Below are 21,086 nucleotides of genomic sequence, written 5' to 3' on the forward strand. Positions count from 1 at the left end.
TCTCGAGTTCTGATAAATGAATCAGCTTAAAAATTTAATTATATATTCTCTGTAATAGTGTCTCTCGTCTGACATAGGATTTTTTTGATATCGTTATTTGTTAAATTGTTATAAACAATAGTAACATCAATTTTAGGCAAAAAAAAAGAAACAAATTTCAAGAATTTTTTTTTCAACGCCAAAATTTTTTATCGACATAATCCTACGTCAGACGAGAGTCAATACTATGTATATGATAACAATATTTTGTTTTTTTGTTTTAGATCACCGAAACGTAAGATTTCATGTACACCGTTTAGGCACCTAAGAAAAGCGGACCTGCGCTTGCAGAAGTGCCACAGCGGCCATTTTGAATATTTTGACTTACAATTTTTTTTTCAAAAACTTAAATATATAATAAAGATAAGAGTTTAAATAGATTTTATGTACGAGCGGCCGCCGTAGCCGAATGGGTTGGTGCGTGATTACCATTCGGAATTCACCGAGAGGTCGTTAGTTCGAATCTCGGTGAAGGCAAAATTAATAAAAACATTTTTCTAATAGCGGTCGCCCCTCGGCAGGCAATGGCAAACCTCCGAGTGTATTTCTGCCATGAAAAAGCTCCTCATAAAAATATCTGCCGTTCGGAGTCGGCTTGAAACTGTAGGTCCCTCCATTTGTGGAACAACATCAAGACGCACACCACAAATAGGAGGAGGAGCTCGGCCAAACACCTAACAGAAGTGTACGCGCCAATTATTTATTTTTATTTTTAATATTTTGTTAGAAATAAAATCCGGAAAATAAGCCTGTTTTTTCCCTTGTCACAGTAGACTTCCCCCTTAATTTATTGTTTGATACAACACACTCTGTGCCGTTTGTATGTTTGTTACAGTTCCGGAAGTTCCGATCATCTGACAGTTGCGCTACTAGGAGACGTATACTTTGACAATTGTTTTAAGTTCTGTTGCGCGAAAACGTCTTTCTGTATATTTCAGCTTACGAAAAATGCAGTGCCCGACTCGAAATTACTTTTGTTACGTTTGTGGCTTAATCGCACCAAGTAAACATTTTAAAAATATTTCGAAAACAGTGGTTAATTCGTTTCAGAAAATATTCAAGACTGCTTATGTTCCTTACTTGTGGTATACTCCGGAAGTCGTGTGCGACTATTGCTATAGAAATTTATGCAAGTTTACTGATGGAAGGTCAACAATAAAGTACTCTGTACCAACAATTTGGCTACCAGGTACGGAGCACTGCATCGCTACGCTAATGATACCCACATCGGCATATCTCATGCAACTTTTTTTTAATTTCGAACAGGTGGCAACCCTGTGAAACATTGTCAGTGGCAACACCTAGGTGAAAAGTCTAGAAATGTGATACACTATCTGTGTGCCCAATTTCATTCAAATCCGTTAAGCTAATCCTGGGATAGTGTGGATATACCTACAGATATGCATACAAGAATTGCTCGTTAGAGTTATAAAATACAAAAAAAAAAAATTGTGACGTGTACATGAAAATCGCCGTTACACGTGTATTTTTATTTTTTATCCCCTTTCCGAAAAAGTATATTTGGTTCATAGGACAGAATGTGTGTAACGCGGTGTGATGAGAGCCATTAAGTGTTAGTTTTGTTTGTTGAGGGAGAAGTTTGAAAAGGGCAGAACTAACAGCGCTTGTTGTTTAAGTCGATGATGCCGATATCATCGGCATACGCTAACAATTGCGCGCTCATATAAAAAATTATAGGAACTTCACAGCCACAAAATAGATTTGGCTTCTTGTGAAATGTTGCTGGTAACATTCATTGTCAAATGAGAAGAAAAATCTATTTATCAGCCTCGCCCCAATTGGTTAAATTTGATAAGAAAAGAGATTTAAACAAATGAGTACACATATAGGTATATGGACATAGAGATATAAAGAAGACGTTTCGCTTAAAATTGTCATATCTGCGGGGTATTCGAACTCACGAAAGCTCACTCGCAAACGAACTGTCAGTGTGTAATGTGCATTTTAAATAGGTGTGAAAAAATGTTGCTGGCATGTTGCGCAGTGTTTCCAGGGCGTAAACTGACTACTACAATGAGCGAATTACCTATAGTAGATGGGACCCACCAATTTCATTATTTTTCTTCTCAAATAGCTGCATAATATTTTCTTGAGAAACCATAAGGGAAAGTTCTAAATGCGTTTTAGGATTTGTCGGACAGAGCGCAAATGTGATCGGCCTTTATATTATGTCTCACATATATTCATCCTCGAATACAAGGTAAATCAATTGATCAATATCCATGGCGAATTCTACGCTTTTGTGCGTGTACATATCAAACACGTTGGAATGCTCGAATGGTTCCGCCGGCATGCTTGTCGGTGCCACACAGTGTGTTAAGGTGTAAACACTGTCATTGGAAAATATGTAGATATTTTTCGGTTCGGATGAGCTGGAAGAGCAGCTTATGACTCTGCTAATTGCTCAATGTTTGACGATAAAATTGGCTTCGGCGCCTACTGTAAGAAACAGAAGGTAAGAGTTTCGCCTCGTCTTTGTAATCACTGTAGCTCAAATTCTAGCCTTTAATGAGGTAGCTGTCTGGCTAGGCAAAAATGTGACTATCATTAAAGAAATCTATATCTATTCTTATAGCCGAGCGCCGATTAAATTTCCTGGTGTGACTATTACTAATTTCATCATTGCTCGCAAGTACCGGGCATATAAAATATTGAAATTTCATCAGGGGTTTTAAATTAAAATCAGAAATAATAGTTCAAAATGTTCATAGCAGGCGTGAAACCATCCAGTGTTGTATACATTCCTTTGGCCCTTATTCAGTTCTTTAATGTAACAGGTGGCGCTAAAGTAATCCTCCTATCAGAAAATGCTATAAATTTTGTGACTAGCCCCTAATGTCAGTTCTGTTTTGACATTTGTGTAGTAAACACATGCGAAATACACGTTAATAAACAATGTTACGCTACACTGCTCCAGAACGCGGAATATTGCTGACTATTTATTTGACCAATAATCGATAGGTGACTTTGGCACAACGTGAACTTCGTCGCCGTCCAACGCCTACTGGTGAAACACTGCGACGTTTAGCCGCTCGCCTCGAAGAGACTGGCACAACACGAGATGCTGCCAGGCGTGGCAGACCCCGGAGTAGCCGTTCTGCAGAGAATATTGCTGCTGTAGCCGAGGATGTCATGGAAGCGCCGCCGACATCACCAGACGACGTGCCACGCAAATAGGTATCAGTCGACGGTCTTTACAGCGAATTTTGGTACTAGATTTGAAGATGTTTCCGTACAAAGTCCAGACGGTGCATCAGCTGTTAGCTGCTGACCGCCAATCGCGTCTAACATACGCTCAAGCCATTCTTAATCACCACCAAGAGGAAAATGATTTTTCATCAAAAATAATCATGAGTGATGAGGCCCATTTCCATCTTAGCGGGTACGTAAATAAGCAAAATTTACGCTTCTGGGACACTGAAAATCCGCGTGTAACCCACGAAGAGCCATTACACCCGCTCAAAGTCACTGTATGGTGTGCTGTTTTCGCTGGAGGAGTCCTCGGACCTTTTTTCTTCGAAGACGTCGCGGGCCAAACGGTTACTGTGAATGGTGAGCGCTACAGTGCAATGATCCACGAGTTCGTTTTCCCGCAAATTGGTGAATTGGGATTGGAAAACATGTGGTTCCAACAGAACGGTGCAGCGACACACACTGCACGTGCCACAACCGATATGCTGAAGGGTGCATTTCCCGGGCGCCTAATCTCTCGTTTGGCGATTTGCACTGGCCAGCAAGATCACCTGATTTGACCGCTCCAGACTCCTTTTTGTGGGGCTTTTTGAAGTCACGGGCTTATGTGAACAAGCCTCAGACTCTTGCAGCTCTTAAAGACAATATCCGTCAAGAATATTAGGACCTATCGCCGGAAGTTTTGGCCAAAGTGATGGAAAATGCCATAAAAAGGGCTCAAATGGCAATCAACTGTGGCGGCGGCCATTTACATGACATCATATTCTCGACTTGATGTAAAAAAAATTAAAAGACCAAATAAAAATAATCCAGAAGAAGAGTCAAAGTTTTTCATTTTTTTTTTTAAATTACAGCAAAAAAACATCGCAAGGTTACTTTTGCGCCACCTTGTATATGATAACTACTTTATCAGCATGCTTGAAATTGCATCCACGTCGATCATAGGAAAATATTAATTAGTTACTGCAGAAATCACTTAAATCAAACTATTTTCAGTCACTACTTTAACATCGGAACTTATCCCTCGCCGTCACCGTCATATGTATGTAGTTGTTATTGCATTGCTAACTTTATCTCTGTACACATTGGCTACTGGTAGTTAAAAGACAACCGCCGCCACCCCGCCACTAAAGAAGAGACAACTTTTCATGCTCAAAATCTAAGCTAAATAAACTTTGTTTAGAAACTAAAAAAGTTTGTCAACTTGCTGTGGTGGCTGAGTCGCAAACGGAGTTGAAATGAGGTGGCGACACACTTAACCGACACGTACGCTCATGTATGTATGTATACGGCGGTGTAAGCATTTATCCACTGTTGCCCACTTTTTGACGCTGGAGCCTAGACCTAGAGTTGGAGCTGGGGCTGGAGCTGGAACGCTGCCAGAGATGATAGCATGTACGCCCATATTTTTGTATACGGTGTGTTTATTTGTGTTGTTAGTGTGTACTAGTGTATTTGAGATTTTATTTTGGCTTGTCATAAAGTAATCACGCCAGATGCTAACCTCTGTTTTAGCCGATGTGTGCTTAACATCGGTTTTGTTGACGCTGCTGTTGTAGTTGGTGTGCAGCAGTCAACATTTGCCGACAACGAGTAAACATTCATGGGCTGTTAGACGATCAAAGTAGATACATATACTTATGTATAGGTATACGGATGTGAAGGCCCACGTGTGTATGTTTGTTTGCATTAAAAGCACGCTGAGTTGCCGTAACTGTATCGCAAATCTGCATGAGCCGACGAAGCTCAGTAAAGTGTTGCTGCGAATTTTAACTTTTAACAAAATAATTAAGTGTGGAATGATAGACACACACTCACACTAAACAAACTAAGTCAACTGGAAATGGAAAGAAAAGTCTTGTAACGAAATAGTTTTTGTACATACATACATACATACATACATGTATATACAACACAATGAAGCAGCCTCGCCTCCCAATTTCTCCACTTCTGAGGTTGTGACAGCACATTCTGTGCGCAGAATCTCAAAAATCCGCATGAAAACTTCACATCTAACATTCTGACTTGTTCAAATGTTAGCTGGTATGCTACGGCTACGCTGTTCATTCGGACTTTCTCCTACAAGAGACATGTAGTCGCTGCACACACATGTGTGGGAAATGTGAAAAGGCCCGTAAACCAAAGGTCTGACTGCCACCAGTTTTCTTTGCCAGCATGATATCCCCAAAATCATAGTGAATTTCAAAAAGTTTTATTTAATTACAATTTTATATGCGTTAAGTATTTATGTATTTTAGAACACCTGTGTTTATATCGAGTATATAGACACATCAATTATTGCAATCCATTAACTAGAGTTACTCGTCTAACTGAAATTTACTAATGATCTTTTAATTATATCATCCTTAGTCGTCCCATAAATTCTGTGACACATTTTGCAATATATACGGCGAGAACAAATTCGCAGAAAAAAGTTCCGTTATTTTCGTTTTTGTTCGTATGCATCTCATAAATTATACTCAGTTCCATGGCAAATTTCGCTTGTTAACAATGGAGTGGGGGCTAAGGAAAATCGCATTGCACTGATTGCACTAGATAAACAGAAAATGATGTCCGGGGAAATAAATGTATCGACCAGACCCATGTCAAGACTAATTAGAGATGATCTCCACATGAAAGCCTTCCGCCGCTCAACTGGTCATCTTTTGACAATGCGCTTGAATAAAGGCTGTGTTCGTAAATGCGACATGACTTGCAGCATAAGCATCAGTGGCAACACTGCAAGTTTGACATTTGATACTTCTTATAAAATTTTTGACAATTTGCAAATACGTTTGTTTGCATTTTTGAACGCGTATAATACTAAAATGGAAATTTTGCTGAATCTAACACTAGACGAAATTTGTGAGCAAAGAAAAGATAGATTTTCTTTAAATTTAAGAAAAGGAAGGCTATTGAAGTCAAAGAGGAAAATGTTTAGGTACAAATGCTTGTCTTTAAAAAGAAAAATACCTAAAAACAAATCGTTTATTAAAACAATAAAGTCGTCTCCCGAGGACATTTTCTATTCCCATTTCCGAATGAATTGGGCCACTTTTAAAGTAAAGTTTTATAAGTTTTATGAAAATTAATAATTTATAGTTTCACTTTATTTAGGCTTTGGAAAAGGCTTTTACTCCATACTGGGTAACTGCAAGGCTTGGCCGTGATGGTCATTCGTTAGAGAACTGTCTGTACATGACATTATGGAAGCTATGCAATAGCAGGGTGACGTTCCGACAGCGTTCGGATCGCTTCAACATTGCAAAAGGAACATCGCCCCGTGTATTCAACAAAACAATCCAAGCCATTTGTAATCTTGAAAGCGAAATAGAATGGCCGTCTGTTGACCGTCAGCAAGAGGTCATGACAAATTTTGAAAATAGCAGAGAAAGTCCCTTTCCTTTTGTTATAGGATGTTTAGATGGAACGCATTTTAACATACCTACCCCAAGTGTAGATCCGATTAGTTATTATGATCGCAAAGGAAACCACTCAGTATCCATGCAGGTTTGATTTACATGCTTCCACCTCATTATTTTTATCACTTTAATTTATTATCTTCCAGGCTATATGCGACAGCCAATATCGTTCCCTAGATGTGTTTATTGGATATCCAGGGAGCTGCCACGATTCCAATGTTTGGACAAATAGCCCAATATTTCAAGCAATAACATCTGACGAGTTACAGCTGGCACCAAGTGCTGTTATATTGGGGGACTCTGCGTACCCCATATCGCAATTTCTAATGATACCTCACAGAGACAATGGGCATCTCAGTAGGGAACAGAAGACTTTCAATTATCAAAATTAGACTCGACAGATGCAAGCAGCTTCTTTGGAGGCACGCGCTACGGTCATGAAAATATTCTTTTCACAGATAAGAGAATTTTCGCTGTTGAAGAAGTTTTTAATACGCAAAACGACAAAATCTATGCTAAAACTTCTAAAGTCGCAAAAAATGTTATTAGAAGGGTTCAGCGTAGCACCATCCAGCCTCCGTAATGGTTTGCTGGGGAGTGTCTTTTAACCCTTTCGGTCCGAACGGGACTTATATGTCCCGGCAATGTTTGAAGATACCTACAACTTTGATGGGACAAAAGACTTTTATTTCACCCATTGCAACTATTAAACATATAAAATAATTTGTATTTCCGTTAGCGGCTTTCCGTACCGAAAGGGTTAAAGGCGTTACATCTCTTCACTTTTGCGAAAAAGAGGTTAATACCTGGGCAAAAATGTACCTGGAAGACGTATTAGAAGGCGTGGTCAAGCAGTTGAACAGTACTCCCTTCAAAGGAGAGTGTTGGATCTTCCAGCAAGATTCTACTCTAGCCCATAAGGAAAAACCACCCAGCTAATAATCAATATTTTTGAGTTCATAGCCGCAAATCAGAATCCATTGGACTACAATTTGCTATCAGAATTTGAGAACACTGCCTCTCAAATGTTTTTTTAACATTTACATGATTAAATAAAGCTACCTTCTTTAAAAAAAAATATTATAATTTCCTATCTATAACGGACTTTACTTGTAACAGAAGATATGGCAGGTAAGTATATAATTTTTTCCCTCAGCTTAATCACAGTGTTCGTCGTAGAACCCACTAAGACTACGAAAAAATTGCTGCGAGTATCACTGATCCTTTGTGAACGCGAAAGAAGTGCTGCCAAACTAAGACGTCAAATTTTTATGCTTCAAAAGCAGCTGTCATAAAGTAAAAAAAAAAAAAAAAAAATTGCCCTTGAAAAATTATTTATTTAGCATAACTTAACGTGTTTTTTAAATTGAGGCGAGCGAGGTTGTCGCCAATGAATGAGATTCATACAGGGTGGGCCATATAGCATTTGCTTTTTGAACCACCTATTTTTTTGAAAATGGTAAGACAAATGACATGTCAAATGTGTTCATAATTTACTTAAAGTTTTGACATTTACGAAATGGGACGTTATACGCTTGAACAAAATTGGGAAATATTGAAAACCTATTTCCAAAGTGGTGAGTCTTCTTCTTCTTCCGCGGTTACAGTAAAGGGCCAGCGTTACCGTGACATGCTCAACGAGTTTTTGTTTCCAAAAATTGAAGAGGATGACATGGACGACATTTGGTTTGAACAGGACGGTGCAACTTGTCACACTGCCAAAGTTACACTCGTACTTTTGGCTACCGTTTTTGAATTCCGATACGAATTGGCCGCCTCGGAGCTGTGATTTAAGGCCGTTGGACTATTTTTTGTGGGCAGCCGTTAAAGACAAATGCTATGCGAACCATCCAGAGACGATTTAAGCTTTAAAACACGAAATCGAAGTTGCCATTCATGAAATTGGAGCCCAAACAATCGAAAATGTGCTTAAAAATTGGGTTGATCGAATGGCCTACTGTAAAGCCAGTCGTGGCAATCATTTGAACGATATTATTTTTCATTCATAAATGACATTGTGCAAACTTCAAAATAAAAAACAAGTTTGAAAAAATCTTGATGAGTTTTTTTTTTATAGCCGATTCAAAAAGCAAATTTTACATGACCCACCCTATAGTTGGCCTTGGTGCTAAGATTTTATTAATTTTTCCGTACTTTTATTCCTTCCGAATTTTATTTTGAATCATATTTCATGTTAAGAAAACATCTGCTGTCGAATTCTAATTGGGCATACAAATTCTGGTACAAATTTAGTTATATTTCGATGAATTTAAAGCTCAAAAGCAACCTGCATGTGGCATCATCTAACATTAATAATATCATAATTTGCACAAGAATTACGGGTATATTTTACTTTTTTCAGTGAAATCGTTGGAAGGACGAATACTTTAATTTGAAAAAATTAAACCGATAATTTGACATAGTCTTACTTGGTCTTCATGTTGAGGTTGGCATATTTGCATGCACAATGCTTCGTCTCTTAACTAAAGCATGTTAATGGTAATAAAAATATTTATTATAATCTATATCGAGTCTTGCCTTAGCTGCAAATAACTATTGATAACTATGGTTAGACAGCTGAGAATGGTAATGGAAATGTGTTCACATTTCTGTTCAGTAAGGTTTGGCAGGCCATCGTTTGAAGAAAAAAAAACTCTTTTTGTCAGGGTCATAGAGCACTGGCGGTATAATTGGTTCTTATTCCTTTCGACATGAGGAAGGAGCTGCCTTTACGGTGAATGGCAAGCGCTATCAGGCTAAGCTGACTGAATTTTTGTTTTAAAATATTTTTAAAATATTCTGATGGACCATGCATAAAATAAATCCCATGAAATTATCTTCCAGATTATAGTAAAAAATAATCAGTCCAACAATATTTCTACTTTGTATTATCATTTTAAGTTCTGAAGCTCTTAAAAAAACACTCGGTATAGTAACTGAACTTTTATAAATGATTCAATTTCTATTACGAAATCGAAATGGGATTTCTCTGATAACGGTCAGTTAGAAGATCCATCATTCGAAATTTGACATTTCTAGGTTTCTAGTCTCGACTGTTTCAAAAACCGCTAAAAAGTTGTTACGCTCTAGTACTGAAGGTTTCACGCCTTCTAATTCAGTGGTTAGTGAAAATGATTTCAACATTTCTCCTTTCAAATTACACATAATGTCCATGGGGAAAAAAATCGGCGATGTCTTGTTGTTTCTTGGAACTCTATAGAGAAGGTAGGAACAAAACCACTGGAATTCGATAAATCGGACCGTAAATTCAACTTTTTAAATACCTGAGTCTAAAAACTACAAACAAACTTTCACATTTACTTATTTATTTCAGCCTATGATCAACAATTCCGCAGATTAGTTCAGGAATAGTTTTATTTTTTAATTCTAACCCAGATATTTTCAATAAAAAGTAGTGTAAAGAAGATTGAAGTAAAATATTAAATTCTTTTAGATCCAGCTTCGCTTGGTGTGTCCAACTGAAGGCGGTGAGCACGAAACGACTGTTGCGCTTTGTAAGAAAAAGAAGACTTCGAACACTTTTCTGAACGTGTTTGTTGAATCAACCCAGTACTCCAGTATAAGGATTCTGTAAATACTCCTATTCAAGTTCATTAAGTTTTTTTGTGTTTTATCACAATCACCAGACAATGAAATCAGCCTTTGCAAAGCAAGTTGAAATTCAGTAAACTCAGTAAACATAAAGTTTAAAATTTCAACTTTTTTTCGGATCAGATAACCTACTGCTGACAATTTGCAAAATAGTTCTGGGTTAATACTTTAGATTTTTCGATAATCAGCGTAACAGGAAAAACCAATTTTTATTTACAATTTTTTACTTAAAAACGCTTTTTAACTTTTGCTTTACAGAAACAATATTTAATATCATCTACAAGATAATTTTATTGGTTCTCGAATGAATCTATTTTCTAAAGCACAATACTTCCGCATCACAAGACATACTAGTTTTAAGACACACCTTCATAATAAAGTCGGACTCCAACTTTTAGGGCTCTTTCGTAATGAAATGAAGCACAGAATGCACCCTAAATACTTGTTCCAGGTGTTGGTCTATCCGCAAGGCAGATCAAACGAAGAAGACAGAAGGCGAAACAAGCCGAAGCATTAGCTGAGGTAAGTACTCAAGCTCCGTCAACTTCGATATCTGTAATGGAAACGGGAAAGCGTGGCAGAACTGAGGATTCCTCTGTAGCGTTGCACTCTTCCGGAAATGAAACGGGGTCTGTGCCAACGACCGGGAAGAGGAGAAAGGCAAAGAAGAGGAAAGTCGAGAGACGGAATTCGGAAATGCCTGCATCCTCGCGCATCCTGCAATGTCTGCAAAAATTCTAGCCTGCGAAAACAGCAAGATCATTCTTGTTGACACAGATAAATCTGCAGCATAGCAAAGCAGATTGGAGTCTTCAGTGACAGTCAGGCTGCACTGAAGGCCCTGGAGAACGCGAAGCAAACCTCAAAGATTGTTCAAAAATGTAAGAAGAAGCTTAATTCTGTTGCAAGACAAAACAGGCTTGTTCAAGGAAACGAAATTGCCGACTAAAACTGGAGGATATTTACAGATTTGCCATAGAATCTGGGAAATTCTCACAGGACTAACTATCTTTATATCCGTCTCTATTCTTTCCTATCTCTTTCTCTGATACTTTTATCCTTCCCTCCTTGACTATCTACCCCCTTTCCAGAGCTTTAAATACAATGGGCTTTTTAGCCTGAGTGTTTTAGGAGCCACCAAATCTCCTGTTGCTCCTTGACTCGACCTTTTCAAATTTCAATTTCATATAAAAAATATCTTGGACCTTCGACTTATTCTTTTGAATTTGATTTATCTTGTGCTTATGCGTATGACAAAGTAGGATTCAACTTTTTGTTTTAGTAATTATCTTAGCTGAATTTGTACAAATGAGTTTGCTGTTAATAATTTTAAGCAAAGCCAAAAAACGGGCAATTTGTTATCAATTCATTTTAAAGGTAATTTAGAGAATTGCATAGTTAAAATATGAATCTGCACTTGTTTGCGCCTTTTGGTTTGTTGGGAGAATATGTATATGTATGTATAGCACGTATGTAGATATGATACGTGTTAGCCAACGTCCTACCAAATGCCTGCAACCCCTCGACTGGCATCTGAGTGCGGGTTGCCAAAATGGCATATTCTATTTTTCGATATTAGGCTACAGTGTAAAATAATAAACTAAAATAAAATGCCTCACTGCGACGACATCCCACATATACAAGTACATATGTGCGAATACATACATATGTGGGTATGTAAGGCGGGGGATAATCTCATATAAAAACTATGTAGTTTTGTATTACCTATTCGTAACTCTATTTGAACTGGTGTAAAATAGGCGTCAAGTAATGACCCGAACCTATTTCTCTCGTGCAATGCGATCCGGCGGGTAGACAACAGCTTCTTACGTTTCAGTTAAATTAATACTCTTATAAATATAAATTGATTGGATAGTCTTAAATTTAAAAAAAATTAATACCTATTATTAAATAATATACAGCAACATTGAAAAAGTAAAAAAAAAATGTTAAAATAGGCTTAACAAATATTTCTTAACCCTTTACCGCATACGAACCCAAACATGGTAATGCAGTTTTGACTGAATTTTATATCTAAATTAAGTGTTATAAAATAATGCAAACTATTTTAAGCCATGAAATATATCGCAATAATTAAACGCAAAAAATTGTCTATAGTTTCATGACATTTTGAAATAACCTCACTTTTGTGGAAGTGGGCAGAAGAGCAGAATTGCAATGCGAGTAATTAATTTTTAAAAAAGGATAACAGAGTAAAATGTAAGTACTCTTTGACAAAAAATATAATAATTTCATGGAGTTGATATACTCATCTTTCTCGACGGATAATAAATTATAGCTTTTCAACTGTTTTCTGAACTCTTTCTTTTCTATATGGTTCAGTAAAAAAAAAACCAAAATATAAAATCGTTTCATTATTTTTCCTTTAACATGCCTTATTTGTAACTAAATAAACCTTTTGTCATCGGGAAATTTTTTTTAAGGTTTTATTAATTCGTGCAGTATAGGATTAATATTATGCTATAATCTTATTCTCTCTCGGAAAAGGGAAACTTTTTAATGTACAACATTTAACTATGCATCGAGCGTCTTTAAAGGATTGGCTCAAAACGGAGCATTAAATATGGAATTTAGCAGATCCAGCGAGCACGGGCTGGCATCGCCCCAAAATGAACTAGTTCCACTTTGGTCTGGCGACAGCCCAATTCGCTACAGTATGGAAGTTGCATTAAAGTTGCTAATATTGAATTTCTTACTTTGTTTTTGTTAGTGCACATTTTTGTTGACTGGCGAAAAAATGCGCGCCTGCACGAGTATATGTATGTATGTATGTATGTACATTGAGTCAAACTTACTTTTGCCTTTTGGTTCGTTTTTGGGTCTCATTTTTTCTCTGGTGCACATTTTGGTTATTTGTGTACTAAGCTACTCGATGCTTTGCTCGCTTCGCGTTCTTACGTCGCTTGTTGAAGTTTTTTGATATTTTTTGTTCTCGCTGTTGCCTAAGATGCATAATAATTTATGATCGCGTCCAAGATGTGGGTTAATCGTGTACTAGGCTAAGTTTGAAGTTTTTTCGCTATTATTTTTACATGGCAGTGCTGTTTCTACATTTTTCCGCGCTGAGCCGCCATGCCGCTGATCCATGCAGAGATTTTTCTTTCACATATGCATACTTCTGCTTACAATCTGTATGTGCACATATGTATGTAAATATATATGCACGTATCCACACATTGCTAGCAGATGAATAATTTCCGGTTACTTTGTTTTTATTTTTAAATTAGCTAATTGAATATTTTAGACTTCTAGCATTTAAATGTTGCACCGCAAAGCTACCTTTTATACCTTTTGACCCTTTTTCCCTTTTCAGACATATGCAGCTACTGGATATCAACTTCACTTCACACTTGGCTATTCGCAAACAAACGATAAAACTACGGCAAATATTGAACCAAATTGCGTCGGCTTAACATTTTCCCAACAAACGACCATTGATTTGCGCACATTTACACACAATCGTACATATACACATACATTCGTGCATACATATTCAGATTAAAGTGGAGTAAAGAAAGGTTCAGGTAGCCAACTGCACTGAGAATGCACTTTATGTTCATACTCGCCACACAAACAAACAAATTTTTGATAGTTCTGCCGGTGAGCAAATCGACTGTTTTTACGATCCAAACAATGCAACAAAATCGCCTGTGCTTACAATGTTAATTGTTCCTAATGCATGCGACTAATTTCCCTCTCTTCTCACTCCATCTGCAGCGCTTGATCTTTATCTGTATTGCGTCGGCAGCTTCTGTTTGCCGTTTGATATTTGCTTAATGCGGAAAATTGTTTGCTGTAAAAATTCACATCCTCCAGCCATTACGATGCGCAATTGACGGCGACTTCTTACTCGTATAAACTTCTAATCCGGCTTTGTTGGAGGTTGCTACGGTTCTTAGAAACAAAATTTCAAAGGCCACCGGCTTTGTTTATTAACATGGTAATGCAGCAGAATTTTTGTTTAATGAGTTCGGCAGGTGAATTACGATTGCACCTAATGCTGGTACTTCCATAGTATAGGTTGTCTGCCGCAATAAACATGATAGAGTCAATTACTTTAAGCAGTTGTATCAATTGATTACCTCAAAAATCTATTCCATGAAATGAATTTAGGGATACTCTCACCCGAAAATCAATAAATGATCGGTAATTAAAAGTATGCGCGTGGATTCATCGACCCTTTTCTTTGTTATTGTTGCTGCTGTAGTAGCTGACAAATCACTTGCTTAGAGTGTTGAAACTATCAGCCCTCGTCGTCAATGTTATTTAACGGTAGATCCAGAAAACGGGTGGTTTCGACGGAGTAGGGCGAAAGGGTGACGATTTGTAGATGGGCAGGTTTAAGAGGGCATGTGAGGAGGTCGTTAAGGTCATGCGAGCTACATTTAAGTGCCTCACATATGTGAAGAGTGCCGGGATGAATTCTGGGTAAGTGGGAGCTTAGTCTGCTTCAATTTTCAAAACATAATTGTGTCAGAGTAAAGAACCGCTAGACTTGTCGTTTTGCTTTGAATTTCTGAAATTAACAAATTTTGGTTTCCTTCACCAAGATTGAGTTTTGACATGCTTTTAGGTTTGAGTGACTTTAGGAGAGGAACAACTTTTATTTTGCAATAGGTAGAGCGAAGAAACTCTCGATTACCTATAAAAATACTCAACCTCCTCTATATGTGCATAGATTTGTTTATTTATCCCTAAACCACTCGGAAATAGTTTTTTGAACTTTAAGCCCGCGCCGACTTATGCGGATTATGCTGTTCATACGAGTACAAGTTGCGTTGCGGTAACGTCACTCTATTGTTTACGCTTAGTCTCGGTTTGTCGGCTAATTTGTGCAGATTGCTTTGTATTGCGAAGATGTTAGTGGAACTAAAATGCAATACAAAACATTTGCTTGGTTGGCGAGATAAATTACCAAAATACAGAGAAAAATTTGAAAGTCATTGAAAATAGTATTTTCAAGTTGCATGCATAGGCATTAGTATTTACATATGCATGTATGTATGTATGTATATATAAGTTTGCAATCATGAAAAGAAAGTGCGGAAAAGTGACTGTGGAACAACTCTAAATTTTAGAGAAAGTGGCATAAAACAACATTTAATTCATGCACTGCTATGTCGAAAAGATGCGCTGCCTAGCTACGTCACTTTGCTCAGGGCAGTTTATTTGGATCATCGGCTAAATTTATTATAATCAAAATCACAAAAATTGCTGGCAAAGGAAAATTTAAGAACTATCTACTCCCAAACAATTTTTCAACTTCAAACAGATAGTGCTTACAAAAGTGCATGTTTTGATGTGAAAATATGTGAAACCATTTTTGTTGCGTGTTTAGAGTAAGCCAACTCTTACTAATGTGATTTTTGAAAATGTGAATGAGCTGGCAATCTTTTACCGATTGCGAAGGAACTAACGAATACGACAAATTATTTCTTAGTGTTTATTTGCGAATTATATTACGAAATAGTAGAGGAGACTGTGACAACAGTGCCCGATGACGAATAGTTCGAGCTTCGTTGAAATCGACAATTTTGAAAACATTTACATGCGTTCATCGTTATATGCAGATATTTTTTGCTCTTACCAAAACTTCCATCGTTGTATTCGGTGCATCAGTTGCGCATGCATCTGTGGGAAGAGTAAGAGCATAATAGGCCAATCCCAATGGGTCCGTTGCGTCTGTTGCGGCAACGAATTTGACTGACAGCAAAATAGATTATGTGTATTTGAGTCGAAGGCGCCACACTCTTGCCGTACGCCATGCCGGGATGCACAACAACTGAGAACTTTCTACTGCCAACAAAAACCTGTTTACGTACAACGAAATATAATATATACTACGTTCACGACAAGAACATCTGATTTTTTTTTTGTTTATATGCGGCAATACTTTCATTGAGGCTCCACGGTACGTTTCACACGTCACGTCAGTTAAAGGCGTTGCCGCAACCTATTGCGAAAGACATATAAATTTCTATCATTTTGTGTGACATGTGCTACTCTGCTTCTGTTTACAATTTGAAAGCTGTAAAGTAAACTGTGAGAGTATAGCAAACTTTTTTAAGGCTCACATTTCTCCACTTAGTGCAAAATCGAAAATCAACTCATATTGCAAATTATGGTTTTAATGCCGGTAGAAATATACTTACATATCCAGACGGAGTCAATTAATTTTTAAAATTGCTAGGTAGTCCAATTTGTTCATTATTCCGTCGAAAGAAAAGATTACCTACGCCTTTTGTGCGCATTACACAATGTGCTGCTTCTTCCGTGCCGTCTTATTGATCTTATTCAGATATTGGTTATTGAGCGCTTTCCCCTCCTGGCGCCGCACTAAACGGCGTCCATCAGATCTAAATATATTAAGCTTTGACTCATCTGTCTTCTTTAATACGACGATCAATTTTTATTTCTGCCTGCGGTGTGCAAATGTACATATGTATTTGGTCTTCCACTATCACTTGCTACTGCCAACTGTTTCCTGTTATAAGGGTAGATCCACCCTCAGATTCAGCTCGTAAAGGATCAAGCTGTGATCCGAGAAAGAATTTTTGTTGGAGATCCTACAATTGTCTACCCTTACTAAACTGTTTTCGGAAATCACTTCAATCACTTCCGCCCATCCCCTAAAGTACTCCGTACTGGGAAAGGTGATGGTGGAGGTATTACCTCTGTTATATACCGTCAGGTTAGTATTAATAATAAAATCGCTCTTCTCCGAGCTGCCCCACAGAGAGTGCGCCGCGTTAGCATCGCATCCGAGTAGCAGGTTTTTGTTCCTAGCTTCAAGCACAAACCGACAAGCTTCTTCGGGTCGCGCTGGCCGATCATGTCCTATGTAGCTGGAACCAAGTACTATGCCGACACCGTCAGCGGCTTCCACCTTAATAGCCGTCACATCCTGACAACAATACAAGATCTGGGACTACTTTCAATCCCTTTGTAGAACAGGATATGGCTATTTCTATTAAACCCCTTCACATCAGTGCTCCGCACCTAGGGTTTTTGGATTAATGCGATGTCAACGACCTCCTTAGCCAGGAGAACGGTTAGGTTGTCCGTTGCAGTCCTTGAGTGCTGCCGAACTGAAGTTTGTTTTCCACTTTTCCCACTTTCCATTTGGAAAAGGAAGGATACGCTATTCTTTTGTGGAACCTTCGCTTTTATGGTGCTCCAGCCATCCATCGGAACATTGCGATTATGAGCTTGTAGGTAAGGAATCAGCTGTTTGGCCTCGTACTCCATGTTCGACATCCAGATGCGAGCCGTCGGCCGTTGTGGGATTTCGCTGGCCGGGATTAGTTTGAGCCTTAAACCTTCCCAGTCGTTCTGGATCTTGCCAACAACTGTTTGCAGAAAATCAAGGGAGAGCTGATCATCGCATTTGATCACCCTGTATCGGCGGAACACCTCCTTTGAGTTAAATCCTGGCACTTAACCCTCCAGGTTTGCCATGACGTGATCAAGAACAATACGATACAACCGTGCCTCGATCCACGGACCACTTTTCCAATGCAAGGTCACCGAGGTTGGTCATTTCGTCTACCAACGCAGTTTGCAGGTGATCCCGTGCCAGTTCATTAAATGTGCGTTTGGCTGGTTTGGGTATTGAAGCGGTGGGAACCGACTCTTTGTGGTTCTTTGAAGGCTTGGCGCTTTCGTCCTGTGAACGATTGCGTTTCACGGATTCTGCCTTCTGGATAGTTTGGAATGAGTTTTACCTTCGGCCTCATTTTTGCTTATTCTGCCGAGAATAGCCGGAGACCTCTGGTAAGGCTTATACCTGGACGGGCTTTTTTTACGTTTTGACGCTTTTGCCTCTTGACATCAGCGGAGGTGGATGGTTGATTTAAAGTTGACGGCGTGCTGGGACCCACATCTTTGCCATCAACTGTCTCTTGACTGAAGGCCAAGACTTCGTCTTCTGAGGAAGTTCCCAACTTCCTCAGTTTGCTAGTGTCCGTCCGTGTAGTCCATTTGTCCGTCCGTTTTGGCTTCGTGTCCGTCCGTTTGTCCGTCTGCTTGTGGATGTTATCCGATTTTTCGGGATTTTCTGTATTCATTACTGTTTCGTATGATCACATGCCCCGGCAGGGGGCTGCACATGTTACCATGTGCGGTGACTAAAGAGGATATCGGGGAAATAACCGGTCAACCATGGCAGTGCCCCATACTACGGTAAGGCTACCGTTACAACCTGAAGCGGCCTGGTATCAGGAGGGCTCCGTTAGAAGACAGCCTAATTTTATGCCCCGGCTGCCGAACCCACCCAATAGGCACGGGTCGCATCACACCTTGGGTTGAGGGAACTTTTTTAACAAAGTTTATATCTTCGATTTTCTTGTAATTTGTAATAATATATTGCAAGTTTTGTGGTTTTTTAATAGTCTCGCCTATTTCGCGAGTGCTCTTGTCTTCTTGCAAATATTTAATAATCAGCTTTTGAAGTTTGTGTATTTTCAATTTTTTGGACTTTTTTTTTCTAAAATATTATTTGAAAAAACATACACAATGATACCGGGTCACCTCGGGGTATAACCATGACCTTGCCGTGGTATGGGGCGCTGTCACGGTGGTCGGTGATGGTATGAAACAGATGGAGTCCTTCAAACAAAAAACCTCTATGGATAAGCAGTCCTTAAATACAAAGGAAGCTATAGCTTCCACCCCCAAATCTGGATCAAACCAGATTTCTTTTAGTACGGCGGAAGCTGGGATAATCAAGTCTAGTGGAAGTATCAGTACATCCAAGCCCTTCACGGCTAGCCCATTTCGTACGGCGGGAGCTGGCGCTGAGCACAAACCTGGTAACAGCAGAAGTGGCGGTACTAACAATAAACCTCTGGCCAAGGAGTCAATTTCCTGTACCACCAATACCGGGACTAGCCTTCGTAAAGGTGGTAAAACTGAGTGTGAAACGACTGATACCTCCGCAGTAGCAGAGCTTGCACGGCATGGCTACATGGAGAGACGTGCTGCTTTTAGGCTACTGGAGCGCTTGAAAACGATTCCAGAGGGGGAGTGGTCTGTCACACAGAAACATTCTTTTGGTTGAGCGAGAAGGGTAATGGAGGAGTCCGTTCGGGGTTCTGAACCGAACCCAAAACGTCAGTTGTCGGACGACCCACCCAGCAACCCCAGCACGTTGAAGAAGCCCCGAAACACCAAGACATCTCCAGCTACACACAGCGAAGCTGTCAGAGGCCCACAGCTATGGGCGGTGGTTGATAAAAGCAACCCTGACGGCATTATTTTGCCTGACAATTGGAAGAAAGTGGAAGCCAGGTTCTCAAGCGTTTTCTTCCAAATTCTGAAGTAGAATCCTGGTCCAGCTCATTTCTGTCGCGATAGCGGATGGCATCTGAACCACGTGAAGCTTATCGCCTGTGCCGATCAGAGATCAACTGATCTTTACAAAATAACCATTTCAAGGATCGGCGAAGTATGGCCTGGGTCTAAACTCGAGACCGGCCGACTACCATCTTTTCCGCCTCCTATCAAACCATATGAAGGGCGTTACCTTCGACAACAAAGAGGTCCTTAAAAACTGGCTCGATAAATCTTTGACACCAGACTAGGAAGTGCATCAACAAATTGTTCGAGAGGTGGGAACAGGTTGTACACAGCAACGGGGAATATATAATTGATTAACTTATTGATATAATTATTGGTTTTTGTATGCATAAAAGCCTTCGGTAAAAACGCTACGAACATATTCCCCAACCTAATACTTTAATATTTTATCTGTGAAATAACTCTATTTAATTTATAGTAGTAGATTTCGAAGCTTTTGAACCAACCTCCAACTTTTTGGCAGAGACTTGCAATCTTTTTTGTACCGATGGTAATCATATTAAACTAACTATTAATTCACTTTTTTGCTAGAAAGGTGTCGCAAATAAAATATATACTGGGTGTCACCTTAGCAGTCAAAAAGGTGACGTTGCTTATTACTTATGTACATTGACAACACAACCTTACAAATAATTAATAGTTCTTTTACCCAAGAATTAGGTGACTCAATCCTATGAAGTGTTTGGTCACTGAGTCCGAAAATCTTCATAATATGTATTTGTTTCAGTCATATAAGTATTTTCCGAAATATCGTAAAATGGCGGTTTCAGATTAAAGAAAAAGTGAATTCTTAAAAATTTAAAATATTTGGAGAACTCGTGTCTTAAGGTAACAAACAAACAGCAATAAAATATTTAGATTTTTGAGAGGATTTTTCATAAAAAAAATTGATACTTAAATTTTTAAATTTTACTTACTTATAATTACACTCATTCCTTAACGTAGGGGCGATCGAGGCATCGCGAAGCTTAGATCGGGAACGCCTGTGTGTGGCAGTAAAAGATAGTAAGGTAAAAATAAAATAATAACTATCAACAATAAATCCAAAATAAATAAAAATACTCTTCAATAAAAGAGATTCCGTCCACGGAATAAGATAAAAGGGGAATATACTATATAATACATTGCGTGTATCCCCGCCGTTATTAGAGGTCTAATATGACGCGCATGATTGGAAAGAAATGTTGTTACGAACAGTCTGGCAGCACGGTCAGGATAGATCCCATTGTGGCTCAAAAGCAACACTGAAATACGTTCGATCGGTGATTGGTCGATGAAAAAAGAAAAAAACGGGAGAAACATAGAAAATCGAAAGCCGTGTAGGAAAAAGGCAGTGCGCGAGCAGACAACAGGGCAAACAGAGCAACCAAATTTTTTAATTCATTTTTGTACACCTTATTTAAATAAAGTTATTGAAATGCA

The sequence above is a fragment of the Anastrepha ludens genome, chromosome 5, assembly GCF_028408465.1.
Source record: "Anastrepha ludens isolate Willacy chromosome 5, idAnaLude1.1, whole genome shotgun sequence".
Classification (NCBI taxonomy): domain Eukaryota; kingdom Metazoa; phylum Arthropoda; class Insecta; order Diptera; family Tephritidae; genus Anastrepha; species Anastrepha ludens.